This window comes from Camellia sinensis, chromosome 12 (assembly GCF_055761805.1).
Source record: "Camellia sinensis isolate YWXY chromosome 12, ASM5576180v1, whole genome shotgun sequence".
NCBI lineage: Eukaryota > Viridiplantae > Streptophyta > Magnoliopsida > Ericales > Theaceae > Camellia > Camellia sinensis.
In genome coordinates, this window is record NC_138972.1 from 36,271,309 (window position 1) to 36,279,832 (window position 8,524).

Consider the following 8,524-nt stretch of genomic DNA (forward strand, 5'->3'; position numbering starts at 1 on the left):
GGCCCCCTTTCGGAGAGCTCGAATTGGTCCTCAGTTCGGACTCCTGTCACAGTTCTGAATCTAGTCTCACAAGTGCAATGTGAAACTGAAAATCACTAAAGAATCCAATCCGGCAAATCATTTTGGAAAATCGATTTTGAATCAAATAATGCCCAAACTGGACTGTTTTGCCATATTACAGAGTCGCCACCTAAATATTTTATTTCTAGGGAAATTGTGACAACCCTCACCTCTGATTAATGTTAAACTGTGACTGGGCATGATAAGTAACTGATAAAAATGATATCCTGAATCGATTGTATGAGTGTATTGTTTTGAATGCATTTCTATCTGTTTGATTTCTGAATGAATCTGTTCATGTTTTAATTTCGAACTGCAAATTGAAAGTCTTATCGGCGACCGAATCAGAACTTGATTGGTGTTTTATGCTAGTTAGAATTTATGTGATTTTATGGTAGATTTAATTTAAATTTGATTTGGAATGATTAAATTAGATTAAATGATGCTAAATCATATTAGTTTGAGTAAATTACACTTTTGCCACTTAGTGGCCTAATTCACCAACACACCTTACACCTTACATTTGTTGATGCACCACTTTTATTCATCTTCTTGACCCCAAAACCGTGAGCAAGAGAGGGAGAGTAGGAGAAGTTTGGTTTCAACAAGAATTAGCTTGGAAAATTAGAGGACTTGAAGAGTGATTGCAAAATTAGACTTCCATACTTGGAATTCAAGACTTAGGTAAGGAAATCATCTTCTTAATTGTGAATTTAAGTTATTTCTTGCATGGTTCATGGAAAATTTAGAGTTTAAAGTCAAGAATTAATTTAAAGAGTTGAATTGTGAGCTAATTCATGCATGCATGTACATGTTCTAGCATTTTGAAGTTGTTCTTCATGAAATTCTTGCATGCAAGTCCATATTTTGGTTGTAGTCCATGAATTCACCTTGATTTTGAGCTCAATCTTACATTTGATCATGATTTGGAGCATTGGAGTCCATTAGAACTCATGCATGTTATGTTCTTGCTTAGTTTATGATAGTTTCTTTGAATTGTGTTCAATTGGCTTACCTTTGGGCTTGATTTTACAAAATTGATCTACAAAATATGTTGTAGTATGAGTTTTCAAGTGTTTTTCAGAAAATGGGCCTAAAAGATTGAGTTTTGAAGTGTTGAATGCTTGGTTTGAGCTTGGGAGGCAAATCTGGAAATTCCAGATTTTGGCTTCCACGCTCGAGCGAAGGATTCCACACTCGAGCGACCATCTTTTGTTCAGAGCTCCGCTCGAGCGAAGGAATGCTAGCTCGAGCGTAGATTGCAAGCTCTCAGGCTTTTGGTGCACGCAGACACACGCTCGAGCGAAAGAACCTATGCTAGAGCGAGGATTGTGTCTCACGCACGAACGAGCATCGAGCGAGCGTCGAGCGGAGATTTTCAACATCCAGCACTTTTTGCATTTTTACGGACCGCTCGAGCGAGGAAGTCCACGCTCGAGTGACCCCTCTGTTTTGGCACGCTCGCTCTAGCATAGAAAGCCACGCTTGAGCGAGACCCCTATTTCAGCAAAAATTTGAAAAGTGTTTTAAAGTGCATTTTGGCATCCTCATTCCATCCTAGGCATTCCTAGGCCAAGTTTAAGGCATCTTAATGAGAATAATGTTATAAAACCACACCATGTATAGTTAGGGGCTAAGTTATTGATCCTGAGTGTGTGTTCGTTCTGTTACTCTATAGGGTTGGCATCCGAGGATGCTCGTTAGCTTGTCTATAGCCCAGTGCTCTGTAAGTAACACTGTTGTAAAGATATGTTCAATTATGATTATTTTCTAAATGATCAACTGTATTGCTTACTGAAATGTTAGTGTTCAATGAATGAATGTTTGTCCTATTTGTAAACTGTACTCGTGGCATCCATAGCAACCTATTGTTACTGTTACTGCTACAGCTACTGTTATAGAGATCTCTGTCAGTTCTAATGTTGGGACTACCACTGTTCACTGTTTGATGGCCTTCAACTGACTGTTCGGTCTGTTAAGACCTACTGTACTGCTTTGCTATTGGATGTACCACATATGACTTTATGTTTCCTAAATGACTGTTATGGCATGAAATATGAGCCACTGATTGGATAACTGATATAATTGACTGTTTTAATTACTGAAAGGACATTCATTCTTAACCCCTTTACGCATATGTTACTCACTGAGTTTCAGCTCACTATTTATATTTATATGTAGGTGTCCAGGCACCGGACCGATGCTAGAAGCGTCAAGTTAAGCTCCCGTTTTGTCAAGCCAACCACCGTGCCTTACCTCGAGGTTCCAAGTCTATTCAAGCTAAGGCTATTTTGGGGTGTCTCAGTTTCACCTTTTTGTTTTGGATCTGTAATAAATGTTTAAGACTTGACTGTACAGTTATAGTTAGGGATTTGGTCCCTGACATGGATGTTTATGTATATGTCGCATGTACATATGTTTTGGTTATCAGGTGTGGCATGTTTATAAAAAGTCTTTTTGCATTCAGATTGTCACAGCTCATTGGGCATCTTTTATTTACTGTTTTGGCTTCTGCCAGCCCCTTTACTCTATATTATTGTCATTACTGTTAAGCAGGCCTTCGGTAATCACGGATTACTAGCCGGTTACAGTGCTAAACCAAAAAAGGACAGGTTTGGGTCGTGACAGAAATTTAGTGTCACAACCCCATTCCGTCCCTAGTAGAATGGTGTCGTGATGGCCAATAATCCAAGATTACCAAAGGCTAACTTACAAAGATTCACACAACAAAGTATACATATGGGGCCTACATGTGCGAAAGCAATAAATTTAAATCTAATTAGTCCATAAGAGTTGTGCATAGATTAAATGAAATGACATACATTTTAACATGGTTTACAACTTGGATACAAATAAAAGAAAGTACATGTTACATCTTGATCAAAAGGTTTCTCAAGCCGACATATACCAAAGACATGAACGACAAAGCTAAGAAGCATAATCTTCAAGATACTAGCAAAACAGGAATCCAAGACAACTTGCAAATAACATCTAGGCATCACCGCCTTCTTGCTCGTCACCTACATATATATAAATGAGTGGGTGAGCTTGGATACTCAATTAATGATATAAGTAATAAAGGTTTGAATGAATGGTATCCGAGATCTTTATCAAAACAATACATATCATAACTTGTAACAAAACGTGGGATGAATCAAATTCATTAATCAAATTCCTTCAAAGCTTCTTGGGATGTTTACTAACATCTACATAATATAAAGGATGACATTCCTGATGAAACAAAGGAATAACCGACCTGGAATCAGTTAGACAAACCCACCCGTCCAAGACCGTCGATGGTAACATCCGTACATGACCGTCGATGGTAAGAGATATCTCAACAAATGTGCTGCATAGGCTCAACGTCCCCTAGCACGAAAGGACCTTCCAAGAATGTCATCAAAACGAACATAATACTTGATACAAAAACTAAAGGATAATCATTCATGCTTGATCAAATACTTTTCCAAAACGAAGCAAAGCTTTATCAAAACTTTATAACATAGCTTTATCAAAAATACCACTCACATAGCTCTTCGGGCGTAGGGCTTAAGGCAAGAATCCAAGACCTACAAATACATGGCAAAGTCCATTGAATGCATTTCAAGAAGACAAGAAGGAATGCTGAAAGATGGTTCTCGACATTTCCTTCCAAAACCAAGTCAAGGCATGGCAAAACATGTGCTGGGAGTTAAAACATTGTTTTTCATCTAGGGAAAAACATGTTGGGTACCAACCAGGTCTTGGAATGGATGCACAGAGATGATCTAGGCCAAAATGGCCTAACTGGGTGAACTTAGGAAGTCTTGGCCGAGGTTCCACACCTCTTGGCCGAGGTGTGGTTTCCTAGGCCTAGGTATGCATGCAAGATAGACTAAGGTGTAAGTGATCATGCAAAGTAGGCCAAGATGAGATACGATGCTTGGCCTAGGTGTGAGGTCTAGGCAAGAGTGATCTCAGTGACCACCTAGGCAAATGAAGTCTGAAAATCTGGGTTTCCTCTTGAAGAACATGAAGAACATGAACATGAAGAACATAAATGCTAAAATCATAACTTCTTATTCGAAATCTGAGATTTCATGATATGAGTTGTAAAACCATGGACCTGGGTACCCATAGTTGAAGATTTCATGAAAACAAACACAAAAACATGGATCTTGATACAAACTTTCGGATCAAAACATGGTTTTCTTCCAAGAACACAAGAACTTCATTTTCTCTTTCTAAAACCAAACTTTAAATCAATGCATGGCTCATGAATCATGCTGGATCATGTAATGTGATTAGATTAACATAAACAACAACAAGAGGAAATCAAGAATCTAACCTCAAAACACAGATCTAACGGTTCAGGGTGTGAAGATCAAGCTTGGAAATCTAGTTCTCTCATTCTAAGAACTTATCTCCTCTTCCTAGAGCTTCTCTCTCTTCATAGGCAAAGATATGACAAACTGATATGGGTTTCATAGCTAGTACCTGACTTAACCCTCTGCTGGGACACGTGACACTACCGAATTAGATCTCCTCAAAAAGGTGCCACAATGAAAAGACAAGTGTATGACAAAGTGTGTATAACAAGTAAGGTGGCATGGGCATTCTGACAAGGCAATGATCTCGGATTAGGACATAGGCTTCGGCGAGTAAGGTCTCACTAATCTCGGCCAGGAAGGATAACACTTGGCCTAGCTGTGCAACACCTCGGCCTAGATGTGCTACACCTCGGTCTAGGTCATACCAGTCCAGGAACAAGATCACTAGGTGCAAGGATCAAAGATCTAGGACGCCTAGATGATAACATCTCGGCCTAGATGATGACATCTCTGCAAAATATGCCAGGGTGAAGGTGGAGGGCAACCAAAGTGGTTCTAAAATGGTCCTAGGTGTTGGCGTGCAATGGCCTAGGTGAAAAGGCACAAGGGCATGACCTAGGCTGCACACACCAAGCAATGAACAAAGCATGCAAGCAACACTTAAGCAAAACATGATAGCATCATGACAAAACAAGAACCTTCACATGGGCAAAATGAATCAAAGTCTAAAGATGCAAGCTTAACAAAGAAAATTCATGTAAATGCTCATGAACATGACTAAGACAAGAATAAGGGTTGTTATATTTAGGAAACCCTAACTCGTCATCACAAAAGTTGCCTCAACTCGAGAACTTGGGTACGAGAAGGGAAGGTCCTAAAATGAGCAGCCCCGCTCGCCCGATCAAAAGATCGGCTTCTACTATCATGATATGTTGTTTTGATAAACACATGTGTTCTTATTCCGGTTATTAGCTAACTTTACTACGTGACGCACACAAGCAAGTATAGACTAAAATCGCAAGAATTGGAACATTTCAACTCCTGTTTGTTTTCAAAAATGGTTTGGATTTGCCACCCTCAAGTGGGCTTAAAAGATACGGATTTGTTACCTCAAGTGGGCTTAAAACATGATTTGCCACTTCGCAAAGTAGGTTTAAAACATTTATTTGTTGAATCGTTAGAATTCAAACAACAAAGCCTTCATCCACAGGCATTCATGCAGTTTAGCAAGTAAGCACATAACCTCATGGAAAGCATGCGAATCATGGTAATATGGAAATCACACTCATGCAAGCATGCTAAAGCATAAAAGCTTACCGAGTACTCCAAGCCAAAGCAAAAACTAGTTAGAAAGATACATGATCCTAACTGTGTAAGATGCCTAATGCAACACATGCAATATGCAATTAATAGGCTCGAGTACTAATATGGCATATGATTCATTTGAACAACATGCGATTAAACACGTATTCAAAGAAGATATTGAAATTGCAATGCAGTTTGAATGATGCGCCGAGCCTCGATGCATGCAAGACAAATGAATGGATGCAAACATGTAAGCATAAGGTATGCAAATCGAAATATGTCCCTATTCTAACCATCGAAAACGATTAAATAAAATGGAGAAAGACGTGAGGTTGGGAGACATGCACACACGCACGCACACTTATTACAACATCATGCCCTCGTGAAGGAGGGTCCGAATGAATAAGCTAACTAGCTACGCTAATTAAGCTAACTATTACAAACCAAAACTAATTAACTATTCTAGCTAATTATTACAACAATTGAAATAAATTAACTAACTATTCTAAGCTAGCTAAAATATTATAAAACGAATTAAGCTAATTAATTACAACACTTGTATGAATGAAATAGCTAACTTATTCTAAGTTAACAAAAGCGACTAAATGGCCTCGAGAGCTAGGGACGCATGCATGCTCAGTTGTTCTGGCCGAAAATGCCATTGCCTTGGCATCAAATGCCTTTGTTTGCACTCATTTTGATCATTGAAAAGTGTACCAACTCCCAGAATGCCTCTGCTCCAACTGAGGAGCACATTTGTGCAAAAATTGACTGGTGGTCGGTCGGCTACAAAAAGTGGCTGTCAGCTACCTCAACTGGCCGGTCGACCACTCCAAGTGGTCGTCGGCCACTAAAACTGGCTGGTCGGCCACCCCCTTTTCTGGACTTCTTCTTTTGCTGCAACAGAGAGCAAACAGAGACAAAGCAAGGCATTTTCAAGAAATATATGTACTGCTACCCTCCTTATCATCTCTCAAGCTCAAATGAGTGTAGCTCTTGGCTCTCAAGTCATCAACCAAGCATTTTCAATGCATGATGGCTCGGGAACCAAGCTTGTATAAGGTTAATGAATGCACAAACAAGACCAATACAACCACCACCCTATCATGCATGATCAAGGGTGATGGTGACTAAGAAAAAATGAACGTTTCATCACTTTGAGTATGAAACGTCCCATTTCTCTCATGTTCGGATTAATGTCCAATCCGAACACATGAAATGCAACACAAAGATGCTCAATCTTGCTTCTTTTACTTTGTTCATTTTGTTTACTCATTTTAACTTACTAATTCATTCTTTAATTGATTAGTCCAAAGAGTGAGTGTCCTCTAATGGAAAGAGAGCTTAAACCACAAGTACCTTGAGCATGAAAGAGGCCTCATGCCTTTGGTTAGTAGAAACCCTCAAAAGAGGATTAAAACCATTAGGCACCAGTGTCTCAATTTCATTCTTAAGCCAACAAGGGGTTCAAAGTCACTTTCAAAACAAATGAAAGAGTAAAGAATAGAGGGAGATTGCAGAGATTTTAGTGCTAAAATAGAGTGCAAAATGACATTAAAACATGCAAACAACCATTGCAATTCATGTTTAAAAGCCTAACTCACTAAGCTAGTGAAAGAGATTGCACTACAACCATACAATACAAGCCTCAAAGGGCCAAACCAACTCAAAACAGAGTTAAAACCAGCCAAAGCAATGACTAAATCATGCTGAGATTGAGGTACAAAATGCTAGAAAAACATGCTCACATGTTAGCTTGCAAACAAGACTCAAGACACCACTCTCAAAAGCAATGAAAGAGTGAAACAAATGAGCATGTGACAGAGCTATATATGCTGAAATTACATGTTTAAAGACACTACAACATGCAATCATTCCAAGCAAAACATGTTTAGAGGCCTAAAATGCCAAGCTAAAAAAGTCATTTGCACTACAACTATGCAAAACAAGGCTCAGATGACTAAAGCAACCCAAAACAAAGTTAAATCATGCCAAATCAGAGGCAAACACATGCTGGAAATGAGCTAAGTTAAGCCACAAAAACATGCTACCATGTGAAGCTAACTAGGCATGCAAGTAAGACACAAGGAGGGGAGGCTAACCCCTCCAATTTTGGACTTCAAAAGAAGGTTTTTACCACTGAAAAACCTCTGAATTTCAGTGCTTAAAAGGCCCAAAAATTTTGATTTAAAGGTGATGAAAGATGACACAAAAAGCTTAACAAGCCAAAGAGCCAAATAGGGGGACAACCCCCTAACTCACAAAGGCTCAAACCACCATTTTTAGGTCTGAAAAACAGAGGTTTTTGTAGTTGAAAACCAACTCAAAAATAGTACAAAAGATGGTGAAACAAGTTATGCAAAACAAGTTTAAAAGGTGAGTCTTATACCTCTTGAAGCACAACACACTTTAGGACCAAATGTGGCACCAAATCAAGCTCAAATCACCTTGTAAAGCTTAAACAAGGTCTCAAAGAATCTCAGCCCAAAGATAAGCAACCTTGGTTAAAGGTTGATAAGCAAACTAGAAGTGTATCTCTACTTGTATGCACAAAAGGGCAAGAGAGAAAGAAATCTAGAGAGAGAGAATTGTAGAGAGAGAGAGGCTTCCAAATCTTTCTAACCCTCCGATATGAGAGATATGGCCTCTATATATAGCAATACAAGAGCTCAAGTCAAAAATATCAATTCAGAAATATCTGGAGTAGTGTGGGAGACAGCTGGAGGTAAAGATCTACAAAATCTGAGCTTTTTTCACAAGTGGCCGACAGCCAGAAGTAGTGACCGGTCGTCCACTAGTGGTGGCCGGTCAGCCACCAAAAATTTGCTTCCAAGTCCAACTTCAAATGG